Source organism: Triturus cristatus, chromosome 5_1 (assembly GCF_964204655.1).
Source record: "Triturus cristatus chromosome 5_1, aTriCri1.1, whole genome shotgun sequence".
NCBI classification, from domain to species: Eukaryota; Metazoa; Chordata; class Amphibia; order Caudata; family Salamandridae; genus Triturus; species Triturus cristatus.
Genome location: NC_140587.1, coordinates 119,600,202 through 119,619,862, shown reverse-complemented (window position 1 = coordinate 119,619,862; position 19,661 = coordinate 119,600,202). Strand labels below are relative to the sequence as shown.

Below are 19,661 nucleotides of genomic sequence, written 5' to 3'. Positions count from 1 at the left end.
CCACACACACACAACCACAACCACACATACACACACAACCACACACACACAACCACACACACAACCACAACCACACACACAACCACACACACCCAACCACACCCAACCACACACACAACCACATATGGACAACCACACACACACACAACCAACCACACATAAACATACAACCACATACACACAACCACAACCACACACACACACACACAACCACAACCACACACAACCACACACACAACCACACACACAACCACACACACACACACACATAACCACACACACACAACCACACACACACACACATAACCACACACAACCACACACAGCCACACACAACCACAACTACACATACACCCACACATAACCACACACACAACCCCACATACACAACCACATACACAGACAACCACACACACAACCACACACACACAACCACACACACAACCACATCTGGCCACACATCCACACACACCCACAACCACACCCACACCCACACACAACCATAACCCCACAAACAACCACAACCACAACCAAATACACAACCACACACACAACCAGGCACACACAATCACACACAACCACAGCCACACACACACAACCACACAACCACACACAACCACACACAACCACACACACAACCACAACCACACACAAAACCACAACCACACACAAAACCACAACCACACACAAAACCACACAACCACACACACACACACAACCACACACACAGCCATACACAAACACACAACCACACACGACCACACACACAACCACATACACAACTACACAACCACACACAACCACACACATAACCACAGACTCAACCACACACACAACCACACACAACCACACACACAACCACACACAACCACACACAACCACACACAACCACACACACAACCACACACAACCACACACACACAACCACAACCGCACACACAACCACACACAACCACACACACAACCACACACAACCACACAACACCACACACAACCACTCACAACAACACACATACCAACACACAACCACACACACAACCACACACACAACCACACACACAGCCACACACACACAACCACACACAACCACACACACAACCAAACACACACAGCCACACACAACCATAACCACACATACAACCACACACACAACCACACACACAACCACACACACACAACCACACACACAACCACACACACACAACCACACACACAACCACACACAACCACACACACAACCACACACAACCACACACACAACCACACACACACACAACCACAACCGCACACACAACCACACACAACCACACACACAACCACACACAACCACACACAACCACACACAACCATTCACAACAACACACACAATGACACACCACACACACAACCACACACAACCACACACACAACCACACACACACAGCTACACACACACAACCACACACAACCACAACCACACATACAACCACACACACAGCCACACACACAACCGCACACACAACCACACACACAACCACACACACAACAACAAACACAGAACCACACACACACACAACCACACACACAACTGCGCACACACAACCACACACACAACCCCACACACACAACCACACACACAACTACCCACACAACCACCCACACAAACTCACAACCACACACACAACCACACACACAACCACACACACCACACACACACAACCACACACACAACCACACACACACAACTAAACACACACATCCCCACACACACACAACCACATACACACAACCGCATACACAACCACACATCCACACACACACCCACAACCGCACCCACACCCACAACCTCACCCACACCCACACCCACACACACAGACACAACCACACACACACAACCACACAACCACACACACACAACCATACACACAACCACACACACACAACCACAGACACACCAGCACACACACACACACACACACACACACAACCATACACACACACACAACCACACGCAACCACACATACAACCACACACACAACCACACCAAACATTGACATAGCCAATAGGTCTCGAATTTGGGACCTTATACGTGTTTAGGCACGCAACAGTTGATGTGGTTGCACCAAGGATATTGTGCTGCATAACTAAATACTTAGAAGGTCCCAAAAGCAAGACCTATTGGCTATGCCAATGCTTGTTTATTATGTCGGAGCCTCTTTTCAATGTTAATTTTTAACCAGGTCTCTACTTACTGGTTTTAAGAAAGTACTTCTTACAATAAACTATTGTTCTTATTTGCTAGGCTTGTGACCTCATCTGATGGAGCCATTCTAAATATAAAGGGATACTGTACTTTTATTCCATCAACATTTTAAATGCGCTATTGGATTTTTGCATCATAGGCATGGGCGTTTTTATTCAATTCCCGTTGGATTTCATTTTGTGAGAACTCTCTCACCAGCCCATTTCCTGTTTTTAAATTATGACTGTGATTTTAAGTAGGAAAGTTGTTACTTTTTGCACTGTCATCCAATTAGGTCTATTTAATGAAATATGACAATGCATCATTGAATATATTGTATTGCTTGTCTTTGCACTTTAATGGTCGTAACGACTGAATAAAGTTTCTGATGCTAACAATTCTCTTTAGCAATTCTAGGGCTAGCCCTTTCCAGTATTTTCGTAGTGAGCAAAACAAGTAGGGTTTTGTGGTACACATATTGTGAACCAAAAAATAGCTTTTGCAATGATAATACCTCCCCACCAACAAGCAAGTGCTTCCTGTTCAATCACTGAAAATTTTAATTCTATTTCTTTCAAATATCAAACACCACCTTCACGACTAGAATAAAACAGCACCTAAACCTTTTTAAGTTGTATCTGTCATATGTCACATGTATCAAATGGTTTCAGAGGAATCACATTAGCTATCTCCAGTCTTACCTTTACATTTTCTTTTTCCATTTCCTTCCCCATACACATTTATAATTTTTGTTCAACAAATTGTGCACGTTAAATGTGGTGTAGGCACATTTTGGAAAAAATGTGGCATAAAATGCTAGCATTCCCAGAAAGCCTATTGATTAGTCTTTGTTTGCTAGTACATAACACTTTGCAACTGCACTTACTAAGGATTCTTTATGCTCAATCCCATTACCTGACAAATTATAACTAAAATAATCAACACAGTAATCTTCAAATTAGCAATTTTGTGCCTTCAAAGTTAAGTGATGTTATGTTATATGTATTTGTAAAGTGCACTATCAGCTGCAAGGGTATCCTGGTGCTAAGTAGGTGTCTGTTCCCAGCCCTGCCAATGGTAGGTTGGTTAATTGAAAAGTCAGATCTTCAGCTTCTTGTAAAAATCAAGAAGAGATGAGGAGGTTCTGATGTGGAGTGGGAGGACGTTCCATGTTTTAGGGACAACCGGAGAGCACGCCGTCTCCTGATCTTGTTCGTTTTATTCATGGGATGTGTAGGAGTAGGAACCCAGAGGGTTTGAGGTGTCTGGGTGGTTGATGGAAGAAGTCTGTTAAGGTAAGTGGGGCCTAGATTGTGTAGTGCCTTGAATGTGTGTGTGGGGTGTTTGGAATGAGTGTGCTTGTGAAATGGTAGGGTACAAGGGCCAAACAAAAGGCATGGAGGCAGAGAAACCCTTTAACAGACAAGCCACCAAATATTTAGATTCATCAAGATTACCCCAAGGGGCTCAGAGATCCCTAATGGCAGCCCTGTGAGCCCATAAAGTAGAAACTGAAATTTCTTCTCAAAACCATCCCAAAAAAGAATATATTTTAAAGGGCATTGTGGAGGGGAAGAGTTCAAGGGGGCACACTGCCTCCGAATACTGCCCTAATGATGACCATAAGATTTCAATTGGGAGCCAGTAAAGCTCCCTAAGGTGTGGTGTGATGTGAGTTCTATGTGGGAAGTGTTGGATGAGTCTGGCTGCTGAGTTCTGGATGGTTTGTAGCCTTCTAGCAAGTTGATTGGTGATCCTGGTGTAGAGGGTGTTCCCATTGTCCAACTTGCTGGTGGTCAGCATCTTCATGGTGTGACATCAGATTGCATTGATGTGGTTATCTTGTGCAGTCATGTCCAGTTTGCTGTTGATGATTATTCCAAGGTTCCTGGTGTGGGTGCTTGATGTGGGGCTAGGTCTGAATTCAGCTGGTCACCAGTTGCAGTCCTATGGAGACACCTTTACAGATTATGTTGTTCAAAACACGGTATACCCTCCTGACATGTGCTTATCCATCACAGCCATACACCAACACATCATATAGGAAACACACTACTTCTGCAAAGCTTCTGTAGAGGGATTCCACAATGTTCTGAAAAGCTGCTGAGGCAGAAACCAACTTAAAGGGTGTGTGTTTGAGTCTAAAAGAATACTTTGAAATGATTAAAGAAGTCAAACGCCTGCAGTCCCTATGTAAAGCAACCTGATGATGTATGAAAGTCAGGTCTACAGTGGGGAACATTTTGGCATCCTTTAGAGTAGCTGACATTTCCACAATATTTAGAAGAGTATATATTTCCACTCAAAGCCTTGCATCGAGATCTTTAAAAAAATGCACATTCTCAGCGATCCATTAGCCTTACAAACTTAAACTTAAGTGGAAAGCCATTCTGAAAATTCAACTGCTTCGATGATTCCTAACTTATGTAACTCAGCAGCTCCTCTTTCAGCTCAACTCTTGATGCCTCTTAATGGACATCACGCAATGCATCACTTTTTAGTTAAATGCAGTGGATAAAACCCTTAAGTTTCCTAATTTAACTGTGAGTACCTGTGAAAAACTTTTAGTTTGTATGGAAGTATCTACCAAACCGACAGACTGCTTTCTCAGGATTCTTATGGTCTAATACAATTCTCAAATTTCTTAGATGAGCCATTCCAACAAATTAATAAATCAATCAAACAGTATTTATATACATTGGCTTATCATCCTTGGAGGTAACCAGGTCTAGAGTCCCTTTCTGAAGCTTGCGAGTGAAGGTGGAGGTCGTTCCAGCTCTGTCAGATGCAGGGGACCTGTGCAAGGGTGAAGAATGAGGAATGGAGTTTTCTGGTGGGTTGGTGTAGGTAGGTCCGATGTTGTTGAGGGCTTTGTAGGCATGTGTTACCAGCTTGAACTGGCATCTTTTCTGGATGGGGAGTCAGCGGAGGTTTCTGAGGTGGAGGTGATGCTGGTCTGCCTGGGGAGGTTGAGATTGAGCCTGGCTGCTTTATTCTGTATAGGCTGGAGTCGCTTGAGGATTTGGGTGCTGGTTCCGGAGGTGAATGGTGGGTGGTGAATTCTCTGCATGTGTCCTGTGAGATAGGAGGTGATCCACTTGAGAACGTGTGTCCATGGACGCCAGTGTGGTTGAGTTTTCTGATGAGGGTGTGGTGGGATATGGTGTCAAAGGCCACTGAGAGGTCAAGGAGGATCAGGGCTGCTATCCCACCTTGGTTGAGGAGGGATCTGATGTCGTCCATTGCAGAAATCAGGCAGTCTTGGTGTGATGGTTAGAGAGGAAGCCAGATTGGGAGGTGTTGAGTGGGTTGTTCTCTTCTAGATGATCCATGAGAAGGTGATTGATGACTTCCCCTGAACCTTGGTGGGGAGGGGGGCAGCGAGATGGGGCAGTAATTCATGAGTTTTTGGGGTCGGCTGAGGTCTTCTTCAGAAGGGGTTTAACCTCTGCGTGTTTCCATGAGTCAGGGATGGTGGCCGTTAGGTCTCAGGATTTTATTCCTTCTTTGGTGTGAGGAGATGGAGGTTTGGTAGTGGATCCCACTGAGCCTGTGATGGTGAAGTGGACAGTGCTGTGGTCGATCCAGGTTAGCTCAGTGACATGGCTGAACTTGATTCTGTCACTTGCTATGAAGATTGGGTCCAGTATGGGGGAATGGCTGATGTTGCTTATACTTTCCATGAGGCGGTCAGAGTTGGTGTTGTTGGGGTCAGTGAGGTGGAAGTTAAGGTCGCCAAGGAAGATGTAGTGCTTGGAGTCGATTGCCAGGGATGAAATACATTTAGAGATGGTGTTGTGGAAGTCAGGGCTGAGGGGCGGAGGTCTATAGGCAAAGTTCCTTTGATGCTGGTCTTTGTGTCAGTTCAGATTTCGAAGTTGAGGTGGTGGTGCAGACCCTGTGCATCATCTTGTAGTCACGATGTTGGAGGCTGAGGATGGAGTGAGCTGGTCTCAGTGATAAATATCGTTTTGGGGTGAAGGTGGTGGTGTGTCCCAGATTTCTGTGGTGTGTTTTCAGAGGGATCAGGCATTGAGCAGCATGCACTGGAGCTGTTCTGATGAGTCAAAAGTCAGCTGTGTGGGGGTGGTCAAGGTATTGGTGTTGCAGGTGAAGCAGCAGCGGAGGCAGGCAAATGATCCTTCTGTGGAGTGTGGGAAGGAGATGCAGCAGTTGTTGTGGCTTCTAGGAGCCAGAGTGAGGGGATCTGTTGTAGTGTAGCAATGGATGGTCTGAGTACCATGGTTCCATGCACTGGGTGTGGTCCAGGCTTAGATGAGGCACAAACATGCTTGCCTTTGGAGCTCCAGCAGCCTGGGAGGGATGTGGGATCGGCAAAGGCAGCATATAACAGTGGGCAGAGACACGAGGGGCTAACCAATACAGTGGTTAAAATACTGACTAACACAAAGTTTAAGCAGGAATAAAGAAAATACAGAAACTGAAAAGCTGACTGGCACAATGTTTAACAGGAATAAGAGGAGACAAAATATTACAAGAACTTAAAAGCTGACTAACACAACGATGACACAAAAATAAGGGAACTAAAACTATACAGGAATTTAAAAAGAAATTGACTAAGACGATACATACACAGGAATGAAAAGAATAAAGTGATGCAACCTTATGCATGCAGTGCATGCACCACGGGCTGTCGAGCGGGTTAATGCAACAAGGAAGCTGACCTTGGATGAATGAACACAGGCTGATGCAGAGCGGGAGAATGCCAGGGCAGGGTCAGCTGGCTCATGCAAAGGAGGCTGGGAGACCTGTACAAGGCGGCAGGGAGAGCTGGTGAAAGGACCTACCCCTCACAAACAGAAACCATACTTTGCTACGTATATCATATCTTTTGCAGTACTACTTTTGAGCTTTATACAACCAAGTCCTGGGCACACATAAAAAATAATCATACAATGATAATGTATCAACACAGTTCAAGTGGATTTGTAAGCAAAGATCAGTAGTCCTGGTGGGAAGGAAGTTTCTGTGTCTTTATTCCATATGTCATTTGAACAAAAAAAGGAAACCAGCCAACACGTGTTTCGTCGCAATTGGAAATTAATTTCACGACTTCCTCAGGACTGTCTCATGCATATAATGGTCTCAGTGGTCGCTCCGCCGGTGATAATTCCAACCCGGCTGGCCAAGCTGAAGTCCTATAGTATTGGACTATTCAGTTAACGATGCACCATGGGTGTGGTGATCCAGTATTAGGATCCGCCGTGAGTATTCCGAAGACGATAGTGGTACGTTTGCATATTGAAGATCCAAAAAGCGTGTGCGCTGTGGTTCCTCACGGCAGTTTACTGTTTTCCGAGTGTGCGGAACACAGTAAACTGCCGTGAGGAACCACAGCGCACTATCATTGTATGATTATTTGTTATGTGTGCCCAGGACTTGGTTGTATATGTAACTGTGTAGGGTTCCCCTACACTAATTCTAGTGGTTATAGGGCTTATCCCCTCACCTGGTTGCACCATATGTAATAGAGCTCACTAACACTTACGTTTGTAGAGCAGAGCACCACACTTCCAGAGTTACTAAAAACCTTCAGATTTAGAATATTTTTGAGCTTTAATTCATCTATAAATTCCCTCAAAACCTCAATGGGTTTTTCACCATATGTGCTGGCTAAATGTTTGTATCACATTACGTCACATTCATAAAGTTTCCCTATTCACTAACAGCAAGCAAAGTGAAAAATGACCCTGAATATGCTAGAATTCCCACTGGAAACTACAATTTGACAAAACGATGTTCTCTTTTCAAATGTATTCTCATCCATGACAATATTTTCTTGCCATAAATGTTCTCTTTCTTGTACGCTTGTAGAGCTACACACAGAACACTATATTCTCATCACTAGAATTAGAGACTCTCATCTTTGGCAAAAATCTCTACAGCATTAATTCTTTCCCTCCAGCTAGACACAGACAATTTACATGATCTTGTGAATTATCCCAGAAGGTTACCCATCTGAGTATTATTACCATCTCTGTAATATTCTTTTCATGCTTTTTTGCTGCACTAGAATTGTCATTTTCATTTTCTTTGGTACTTTGTTCCTTATTAATCAGTCTCAACCATTTGCACTTTATGCCGCAAGGACCTTTCCTTCATGTACTAGAATGTACTTTTTTGGCCACTAACTATATCATAATATTATGTAAAGCCAAATTAGTTATGGATAACAAAACTTCCTTTATCTTCTTGCTGCTTGTTTTTTCCACTAACTAGTCCCTAATAATTTCTTCTGCAAAATTTCTAAACTTACATGAAGATCCTCAAAACACAAATACACTTTCTGCTGGTTCCACTGGCAACAGCCTATTAATAATATGTGTCCATATATACCATTCATTCATGGCTTTAACTGAGAATCCAAGGTTTAAATAGCCAATGTATTATCACCCAATGCATCCCCTCTCACCAAGGATATTTACAAAAGGTATATGTAGTAAAATCAGTCATTGATATACTAAATCACAAAGTACAAGGAATACTTACTTGAGTTAAGAACACAGATACAGATAAAAGTGCCATTTTTTAGTGCACCAGTAAAATGAAGTGATGAAGTGGACTTACACTTAGTAGGTTTGTGTAACATTAGTATATATGTAGTTCATGCATGGATACCTGCAGCAAATGTGTTGTTTAATCCTTATTTGTTGTGCACCATTAGACACACTGTCCACATATTCTGCATGATTGTTTATGCAAATGGAGATGTGTGCAGCATCATAAGACACGCTGACATGACAGATAAAGGTTTCTGTTTCTGAAACAGCTGAAGACAAAAGGACTGTCCACACAATACTGTGTTAGCAAGATGAAGATGACGGGGCCAACACACTTCTGCCCAGTCACATCCGTTGATACCATTTTTCCAAGTGAACGCACCACTGCTGTTTTTTGGTATTCATAAAGATAAGTTACTACTAGATGCTTTACTAAGAGTAAACATACCAGTAGTAAAGTTACTAACAGTAAATGTTCTACTAGTAAATTCTTCTGTGAGCTCCAAAAAGTAGTAAACTCACACTTAAGTCTAAGTTTACCTTTGTGAATCTACCCATTATCATTCATGGGTGCAAAAAGAAAGGGACCCCCATAAAAATGGTTGGAGAAGGAGGATCCCAGTAGAGGAAAAACATTTTAAAAAACCAAAGCATGTGCCATTGGGCAAACGCAATCATCATGTTTAACATTTGCCTTGGTATTGCCCCAAAAAATAAATGTCAAAAGATTTCCGGGAGTATTCCCAAAACTCTATGACTATTGCAGCATTGGAAGTGTATTTCTGGAAAGTTTTGCAAATCAAAACAAGTCATAAATCTGTACCCATACAGTTCCTAAAACTGCAAGTTTAGATTTGCCACTGTGAATTGAGCCCGGTGTGGCCAGAGGAGACTTCCACAAGTGTGCAGGGACAGATTTATATGTGATTTAACTTTGTGGATAGACCCCTAAATATATAGAGAAGAGAATGGGTTGTAGTGCCCGCCTTACCGCATATGCTCAGTTTCGCATGAGTGCATAATTCAAGTCCTCCTTGTTTAATGCTTTTTTTTCTTGGGCCCCATTGCCATAAAGGGTATCTTGTTACATAAGGAATTACTGCAACACATAGCCAAAACACCAGGGACTTCGGATGGCCCACAGGTAGACGCGCACGTCTTTTTAACATCCATTACACCTGTAAAATAAAAAGAAAGGGTTTTGTGATGGAAACCAGTAAAATAAAGTTTTCTGCCTCAAAATATGCTTTGTACTGAAACGTTGATGCAGGAGCAAAACAAATGGCTTTGCATCAGAAGATGCAAACACCCCACATTATGCATGCAAAGGGGGCAGAACAGGGTGGCTACAGTGCAAAACACCCATCGTTTTTTACCCAGTGTCAGTTCTACTAAATAGCATAATCTGGCTTGAGTGCAACCATCACATCAAATAAACTAAGAGCATAAAAACACTTCCAGAATAAACCATGATATTGCTGAGGGTAAAATGTGTAATTACAGCAATTTTAAAAGGCTTAGCCATGTGTGGTTAGCCTTGTATTTAAATGTGCACTGAAGTGTGCACCTTGATTACAAATCTCTAAACTAAAACTGAGGCCCAGATTTACTAAGGTTTTTTGTTGTGGTCCCACCCTTTTTTTGATGCAGCCCAGCGTAAAATCTATTTTGGTATTTACTAAGCCACACAAAAACCAGATTGCTTGGCTTTGTGTGGCTCTGTAAAAAAAAGTAACACAAGGCATTACATAGTGCTGAATGGCGGTACCTTGAGTGAGTAGAGCATGAGATTTATCATGCACCAACCCATATTTTTGGACAGTTACAAAACATGGGTTTACCCTATCATGGTGCACTTAGAAATATTGTTATTTCTCCTTGTCTTTACCTCTTTGCATGTTTGCTGTATTCTGCAGCACCCAAGCAAAGATATCATAGCCTGAAAGAGTAGTTGTTGTGGGCAGGAAGGTATTTCTTCCTGCACAAAAAATATCATGACCACAGCACAGGCACCATTGCACCATGTATGTTCGGGAGCCTAAATTGGAGCTAGCCAACCCAAGTCCAGCAGCGGATAGAGGGAGCTAAACTGCGTACGTATCATGTTCTGGAGCACAGCAATTCCCCTTGCTCCACTGCATTGCATGAGTGTATTTTTTATATGCCCCTCTATTTTTAGTGCAAGCATGGTTGTTTATTTGATCACAGTCCACCTCTTAATAAAAACAGAGGTATATTAGTTTTTTTACAATTCATAAATCACAGTGCCACTTATTGTCACCATATAAGTCTCAACCTCAATTTCTATATCATGGTTTACATGTTCCAAAGATTCTGGTATTTAAACAATCATGATGTAGGTAATTTGATTTAACAACGAGATACAGTTCAGAAAATAAGTTCCAGAATGATCTCATTCAGGTGCAAAGTAGGAATGTGTGAAGTTAACTTTTAAACTGGAGAGATGTTGGTGATCTCTACTTACTCCAAAAATAAAAAAGAACACAATTTATCATTCAATACACACATTTTGTGAGCAATGAGTAGTAACTGTAGCATATGTAGGAATTGCAAGAATTTGCAAGAGAAAATCTCATGAAAGAGTAGTCGACAATAGTGAAACATGAGTTGTCTATGAAGTGATTTAAAAATCCTAATGTGAAAAATATCCCCCTTGTTGGCAGCTGTCCAGCTAATCATTTATGGTATATAGAAATCCCATAAAAGGTTGGTAATGACAATGCATTCCTACTTCTGTAAACCTATAAGGATTAGTACAATGTTTCAAAAATGAAATAAGGTGCGCATTGTTTTGAATAACAAACATGCACTCAGGACCACCGCCACTCAGGGCCACTGCCCAATTCCTTGACCTCGGTCCCCCACTAACCCAGAGATGCATGGGCAAAGTAGGTTCTGGCCAAGGGCCCCAGCCTTTCAGGGGGCCCTGATAGAGTCAACTCTGTTTCTACAGAGAGTCTTGCCCTGATGAACTTGAGTAATTCTTAAACAGATTGTTGCAAATAGCGGTTTCCTTTAATCTACTTTTAATATGGGTGATGTGTGAGGATGTATTACAGACATTTTGCAGACAGATGTTTTGTTTATGTTTCATGCAAAATCCACAAAAAAGTTTCTTTTAGATACAAACAGGATCTCAAGTATGAGAAATGGGAGGGTGTCCTGGAGATTATTTGCAGTAATATTAGTGAGCTGCTGCTGCGTTACAATTTTGAAAACACACATCATTATCCAAGAATATTAGATGTAAACACATTTAAAATTTGAACCAGTGTGTCTGTGGACTCTCGGTGACCTGGCCAAAGAGGGCATGAAAGTGCTGGAACTGGATCGTAATTTCTAAGCTGATCCAAAGGGACCCTCAAGATATATGTTTGGCCTAAGATGTCTCTGCACTATCCAAGCATCTAATTATGCACTAGTAAAAATTCTGGAAACCTAAAAGCTTCACTCCATAGCAGCCTGCAACATGTCAGACCTATTCTCTCTTTGCCACATATTCCACACCATGTCATGGATTACAATCACCACGTTTCACCACTATAGCCCTTCATCATGGCAGCCCCATAACACATCACACTTCTTTTGCATGAATAGTTAAGGTATACAAGTTTACACTTCCAGTGATGAGGGTGAGATTAGTAGAGAACAGGGAAAAAATACAAGTAATTTTGTAAAAGAATCCAAGCAAGTGAAACAAAATGATATGGGTAATTTAGAAATTGAAAGAAGTCTTTTTTCTTTCAATTAACAACAAAGAGTAAAATACTGCAGCAAAGTCGCAATATACCCTAGGAAATACATTTGAAAAGAGTCACTGGATATAGATATAAAATAAAAAAGAATATATAAGATATTCACAAGTCCACTCCATGTACAGCATTTATAAAGCACAAATAATTACCCAAGGGTGTCAAGGCACAGGGGGCCGTCGGGAAGATTAAGCAAGCTATTGCCCAGAGTCACATGGTGCTGGGCTGATCTGCAGCCAGCACCATGGATCGAACCAGGAGCCCCCCCCCCCCCCGGGTTCCGGAGTCAGCCGCCCTGGCCGTTGCGCCACACCTCTTCCCATCACATTGAACCTGGTCCACCTTGTCTCTGCACACCTAGTCTTTCAACTACTTAGATGGATTCCTGCTCCTTTTACTGACCCATAATTTATTGCCTTGGTTGTGTCCCATTTTATCCCCTAATGATATCTTCACAATAAACTATTTTACAACTCTAAATAGATCCTCTAACAATGTGATGGCAGTGCCAGAGTTTACCATCACTTAACAGCACTGCATTCCTCATAACACCCACTACCTCCATGGGATCAAAAAAGTGTATTTTCCACCTTTGGAAATGTACCTTGTTCTTTAACGTGCACTTTCTGCCCAACCTGGATATGCATATCCTTGCTGTTATTTCATGAATCTTGTTGCAGTTTGTGTTTATCATGAGATTCCTTTATTTTGTTGTGTATGGTCTCAACAGACACCATTTTAACCTGTGTTTCCCCATCAATGTTGTTTTCTATGGCTAATTGAATCGGGGGCCTTAATTACTCCAATACATCTTTCAACCAGTCCGTTTCAATGAGCACAATCATGTATTTTTGCAGTGCTCCTTATAGGACCCATACACTCTTTTGCTATAGACTTTCAAGGGTAAATTGGATTGATTCTTTCGCTGATGTGTCTGCCATGAAGCAACAAGTACACTCTCTCACCAGTTGTTCAATCCACAGGCCACCAAAACAGATTTTATACAGCAGGTTCTGTTCTGATGATGTCAAAATCACATTCATGTTCCCAGAGGAATAGCTCTATCTAACATGGGATTTTCCAATGTTAATTTGACCTAACCTCACAATAAGGTTTAACCAGTTCGTCAATTAATACCCTCCACGGTCAACCCATACCCACATAAACAATGGCCCATTGTAAGATATCATCCTTCTTGTATTCGCTACACCACTTCGCTGATAGCTGGTACCACAACATCATGGACAAACAGCATCTGCTATTCATTTCATACTTCACCTCCAAATTTAACGCCCTGGAAGAAAATCAGCTATAATATTTTCTTTTCTTGGAATATACACAATCTTGTAACCGTAATCCTGATACGCATAGACAATCTAGAAAGTCCAACGGAAGGCCTCACAATCCCTTAAGCAGTGAAGGCTTTTACTAGCGGTATTGTGAATGTTTTGCACCACACAAATGCGTTGAAATGATCTGTGGCCCCAACTGAGAGGAGAGGAGTTGGCTTAATGGCTAGGGGTTCGACCTCGGACCTGGGAAAGTGGGTTCGAGTCTCGCTAATGACGCTGAACATCCTGTGATTCTGGGCAATTCACTTAATCTCCCTGTGCCTAACAAAAATGAATGTGTGTCCTCATGTAACGTAACTGGTGCTCTGTAAAGCACTCTGATCCCGATTCGGTTGCAGGTCTAGTTTGTGATATATAAAACTCTTAACAAGCCATGGTCTCTCGTTCAATGCTCGAGTACTTCTCCCCAATTAGAGACAAAGACCCTGACAGAAACACAATCAGCATTTTTTACCACACCTATTATTCTGCATCAAGACCATTCTCAGTCCCTTGTTGCTGGCATAAGGCTTGATAATACTATTATAATTCGGAGAAAATACTTTTAGAGCAGAAACATATGAAATGAAATCCTGATGGTTTTAAAATCCAGTCACTCACTAGATGATACAAATGTGGTTCTGCCTTTGAGCAGGGGCATAATATACAATTTCTACTGCAAAATTGGAAATATATTTTCTACAGAATTCAGCTAAACCCAATAATCGCCATACTTCCGCCTACCATGTTGGTGTGGGGACACTATGGTTTCATTCTTTTTATATCAGTCATATGGCTTAGGAATGTAACGTTATTTTCTGCAAATTTGCATTTGGAAAACTCACCTGTTAAACATTTCTGCTCCAGTTTGTTTAACACATTTCCCAGTGTTACATCATTCTTATGTTTTCTTTTGCCAAATGCCAATATGTTGTCCTGAAAGAACATGATGCCACTTTCCTTCACAAAGAACTTGAAAATCAACAGCTGAAACAATGCAATAGTCGATGCCAAGACATCCATTTAAAATTAACTCTGAGGATAAGCAGATGATAAATCCGTCACAGAAAACCACGTGCCACTCCTGACCAAGGTCATCATTTCATTAATTTTAGACAGGGAAAACTGTCAATAATAATATTATTGTTAGGATGGCATTGTGCTACTAAAAAGGGAGAAATACTTCAGAAGCTACAAGAGGCTCAATTACATCCAAGGGTACTAACTTTTTCAATTAATTTGTCACTTCATTTCTGAGCTGTGAAGCAGGGTCCAGTTTTACCATATAAATGCCTTAGCCTATTCTTACCTGCACCTGCCCACACCTGAAGCATGAGATCCCCATATGGCCCCACCAGCCAGCATGAATGGATTTGTTAAATTGACCAAAGTATTGTAGCTCTTTTTCTGAACATAGTAGGCCCTGTAAAGCAGGCCCTGTGCCTCTCTGACTAAACTCATAAGACATCTCCTCAGCGAAGCCCCAGCTCCCCCAAGTCCCCACTCTCTCATTGCATCCAACGTGCACTTCTTTTCTCAAATCTGTTGAAATATATCAAAACCGCAATAACTCAGAACATCTCAAGCTAAGAGGAACTCTTATAAACTTATGCAAAATTCCCTGAAGTGATGCAAATTCCGTTCGATAGATGTTCAATTTCATTATGAGTCAAACATCAAGTGACCTTTTGGTAAACTTTTGTAATGTAGGTGTCACTTCTGTGTTCCTAAATATTTCCGAGAAGTGACCAATGTGCAACATGTTCTGCGGTCAAAAGCACCTGTTAATGTTGTTATTTTGTGGTCAATAGTTTGTCATTCAAACGGGTATAAAAGATCTGCTCCTCTGTCCATTCACTGAACTACCTTGCACAAATGACCCCTTGTGTCATGACGCATGTGTGGTTCCCCTCAGCCATCTATCTAGGATCCTTGGCTGAGGCTATAATGCTTAGTGTATTTTGAAAATGTTTTCTTCTCTCTCTCCTTTGCATTACCATTCATTTAGAAATATATTTGCATTGCATGAGTTTGTTCTTTACTTAAAAACGTGTTTTTGATGCCAAGTCTTTGCTGAGACTGCATAATCATTGGTCAAAGTGTGTATTTACACTTCTTGTTGAAGTGGTTTCATTGTAATAAACTGCACCAAATCCTGATTCAATTCCTGTCTCTTACACTTGTGTTTTCTCATATTATGTAGAAGCACCCCCTCAAATTAAGCTGCCATGGTCCAGTGCCCCAAGACCATCATATTTCACCCTACAACAGCAGTATTGGAATGTTCCTGACTTTGGGAACTTTCAGAAACACATCTCCCTTTAAAACAATTCTGTGTTCAAACCCACACAATTTCTCTATTGTCTTACTATATTGAGAATATGTTGTAACGTTGCATTCTCAACTTTGAAAACATTTTTTTTGTCACCAAACTTTTGCAAAGTGGCCAACAATACCACATGAATGGCATGTTTGCTTTTCTGCTGGACATGTTTTGCTATGAGATGTATGTTTCTTGATATCACAACAGTGCTACCTGCTCTGTTCCTTGTACTCCATATTGCCTCTCACATGCTTTGTGTTGGGTCTACCCTCTACTGTGTATTTAATTTTACTGATGACCTCACCAACATTGACATCATGTTTTAAGGCTTTAGTACACCTTCCAGATATTTACTCCTTATGCATGATGGTCAATATATCAGAATGCAGAATCACCATTTTCCCATAAGTGTTCCTGTATAACAGGATTGCGTGTGCACATGACATCTTGGTCCCCAATTCAGTAGTCATGCAAAGTGCTGAATTTAAACTCAGTTACTAAAGATTTCACTTCAGTAATTCATACATCAATAGACTTGTGGTTATCCTATTTCCTTTGGAAAATATCTATCTGGTAATGCCAATACTGACTTCGGCAAAAACCAAAGGAAATGATGGACGGAGTGTTGAACATTGCAAGCACTCGCCCCCAGTCAACTGATCTGGGTTTAATCCATCACCGTTCTTTAGCCCACTCTGCCACCCCAGTTCAGACATGGCCATATGCAAATCAGTCTGACCCTGTGCCTCATGGGAACAGTCCAGCCCGAACTGCCAAGCCATGTCTTCCCTGGACTGGAAACAAGCTTCCTAGGACCGGTTTCTGGCATTTCAGCCGTCTTCAGCCAGGCTTGCTTGAATCCAGTGGCAAAGTGAGCAAGGGACTCACGTCTGAGCATACCCTGCCAACTTATGGCGAACAAAGCAAAAACCAAAGGAAATGATGGACGGAGTGTTGAACATTGCAAGCACTCGCCCCCAGTCAACTGATCTGGGTTTAATCCATCACCGTTCTTTAGCCCACTCTGCCACCCCAGTTCAGACATGGCCATATGCAAATCAGTCTGACCCTGTGCCTCATGGGAACAGTCCAGCCCGAACTGCCAAGCCATGTCTTCCCTGGACCGGAAACAAGCTTCCTACTGACTTTGGGGCATATTTACACGCCCCTTGCGACAACTTTATGCCGCTGTTTCATCACTTTTGTGAAGCAGCGGCATCGCAAACAATGCGCCACGTTATGACATATTTACAATGTGGCGCATCTAGGGAGATGCCTCACGTTGTAAAGCCCTGCGCTACATTATATCTGCATCAGCTATAATATATGCATGGTGGGTGTTACGACATGAGAAAACCTTGTAAAAGTGACGCAGTGAAATCTGCAAGATTTCACGGAGTCACTTTTACAACGCCACTGCGTCAAAACCTTGCGCCTGCTCGAAGCAGGTGTAAGGAGTGACGCAGCATGATAGAAATTGGGCATTCCTGACCATTGCTGGAGTTGCGTCGTGCTTGCGACATGGCTCCAGCACTGCACTGCCCTTACGCCAAAAGATGCGTCACGCATCTGGCTATCCTTGTGCCATGGTGCTCTGCATTGTAAATGCGAAGCATCCATGGTGGCGCAAGGGTTTTTTTACGTGTCGCAAATTAACTGACGCATCTCTGCAAATATGCAGAAATGCGCCAGTTCTTGTAAATCTGCCTCCTGGAGTGCACGATAAGGATCTAATATGGCAGAAAGGAAAACAATAACACCACCCACTGTACTTACCTTAGTCATTTGATTGTACGTCTTCAATCCCTGTGGACCAAGAGAATTTACCAACATCCTTTTTTCCTGTTTGAGAAATAGACTGCCTTGTTCATCGATGGAATTTAAAAAAATCAAAAAGTATTCTTACCATTCTCCCCATATCAGGGACACTTTCACTGCTTGAAAAGTAAAGAAGAGATGGGCCTGCATACCACAATAGTGAAAGTAATCTAACATAAATGCTCAGTTGGTTGGTAGTGTGACTGCTGTCATGTGCTGGGGTTTTAGCCCTGACCCCTGTGTAAATTATCGCCAAATTAAGAGGAATGGGATGACCCAAACCTGCATGACGCACAGCCCTTGACTATGAAGTCTCTAACAAATTCAACGTAAACGTTATTTATCTAAACATTAATGTGCATAAAACATTACATTGTGAAATGCTTACAATGAAAACAAGACAGGTTGTGTTATACGAAAGTGTATATTAAGTAACATATAACAAAATAATTCTCTCCTTGATAGTTAAGATCCTGTTGATTCAGAAGAACCATATATAGAGAAAATTAACAAAGTCTTCATTTTAACAAAAAGTCCCAATGCATTTCGGGTAATTCAACCTTTCTTCAGGGGATAAACATCATCAAGAAGACATAGGTTTCCAAAAAGTCCACCGTTTTTAGAACTACAACAGAACAAAGAATAGCATTTTATTCATGGGGTTGCACATGTTCAGGTTTGTTAAATTAGGATTTGCACTCAAGAGGTGATGTACAGCAACATGCTGACGTAAACCGAATCAAGCGAGTGAAAAAGCGGGTGAACGACGTGCAAGTGAAAAAAGAACACGATAATGCGCAAAGAAAATCAAGAAACTGTGGGTATTTACATGTGCGCGGTAATAAAAAGTGAATTGGGATTGGATTCGCAAAGATATCTACAAGAAGTGCACGAAGGGTTGAAGCAAAAAAGAGCGTGTTCAACAAAGTTACACTCACTACGGGGGTTATCACGATTCAAAAAAGTGGCGGGAGAATGTAACAGCTAACCGACTGGGTATTGCTACTACCTAGTCTGCTAAAACAAAATAAAATGAGGAAAATCATGTGTATCCTGCCCAAGATATGGGGAGGAAACAAACTTTATCCACCCATATGTGATGCCCCTTGTGCGTAATGTGAAGTCTTACCTGATGAAGTTAAAGCGCAGGAAATGCAACCGATCTGAGGGAGGCTAAAGAAATTATGTCTTAGAACGTGAGTTCGTAGATAGTGTAGGAACAAGGGTGGTGTAATAGTTTAAATGAAAAAAGCCTCCGAAATTTTAATGGGCTTACCTCCGCGACTGCGAGGGTTTAACGTTACCTGTAATCCAACATCGCCTAAGGCGTGCGTGTTGACGCGTATGTGATCATCACGTATTTAAAGGGGCAGCGATACAAAAAAGCATGGTTGTTAGAAGAAACTTTATTGAAAATGTGTGTTGGTGCCAAAACAAGCCCTACTATTTCCTAAATGGCTTGAATAGATGAAACGTGGGTATAGGGGTTAAAGGAGAAGAAAGAAAAAAGGAAAAACTGTGAGTCAAAAAATAATACTAGAAAGAGTGCAAATCCTGTACATAAAGCTGCACACTAGATCAACTAGAGAACATGAGCACGCCCAATGAAAAGCTAATTATAAGAAGCATAACAGTTCCACATGGTCATTAAGCCCACCTGGAATAAGTGTGCC

The 19,661-nt window shown here is 41.9% G+C and overlaps 1 long non-coding RNA gene across 1 annotated transcript in view; it reads right to left on the bottom strand.

Moving 5' to 3' along the window:
- LOC146830348 (uncharacterized) overlaps positions 1-19,298 on the bottom strand; it is a 49,746-nt gene extending 30,448 nt beyond the window's left edge. The window contains exons 1-2 of the long non-coding RNA XR_014961148.1: positions 19,118-19,298; positions 9,735-9,921 (exon numbers count right to left, since the gene is read on the bottom strand). This is a non-coding gene — a long non-coding RNA (uncharacterized LOC146830348). The remainder of the gene's footprint in view (positions 1-9,734; positions 9,922-19,117) is intronic.
- Positions 19,299-19,661: the final 363 nt, after the last annotated feature.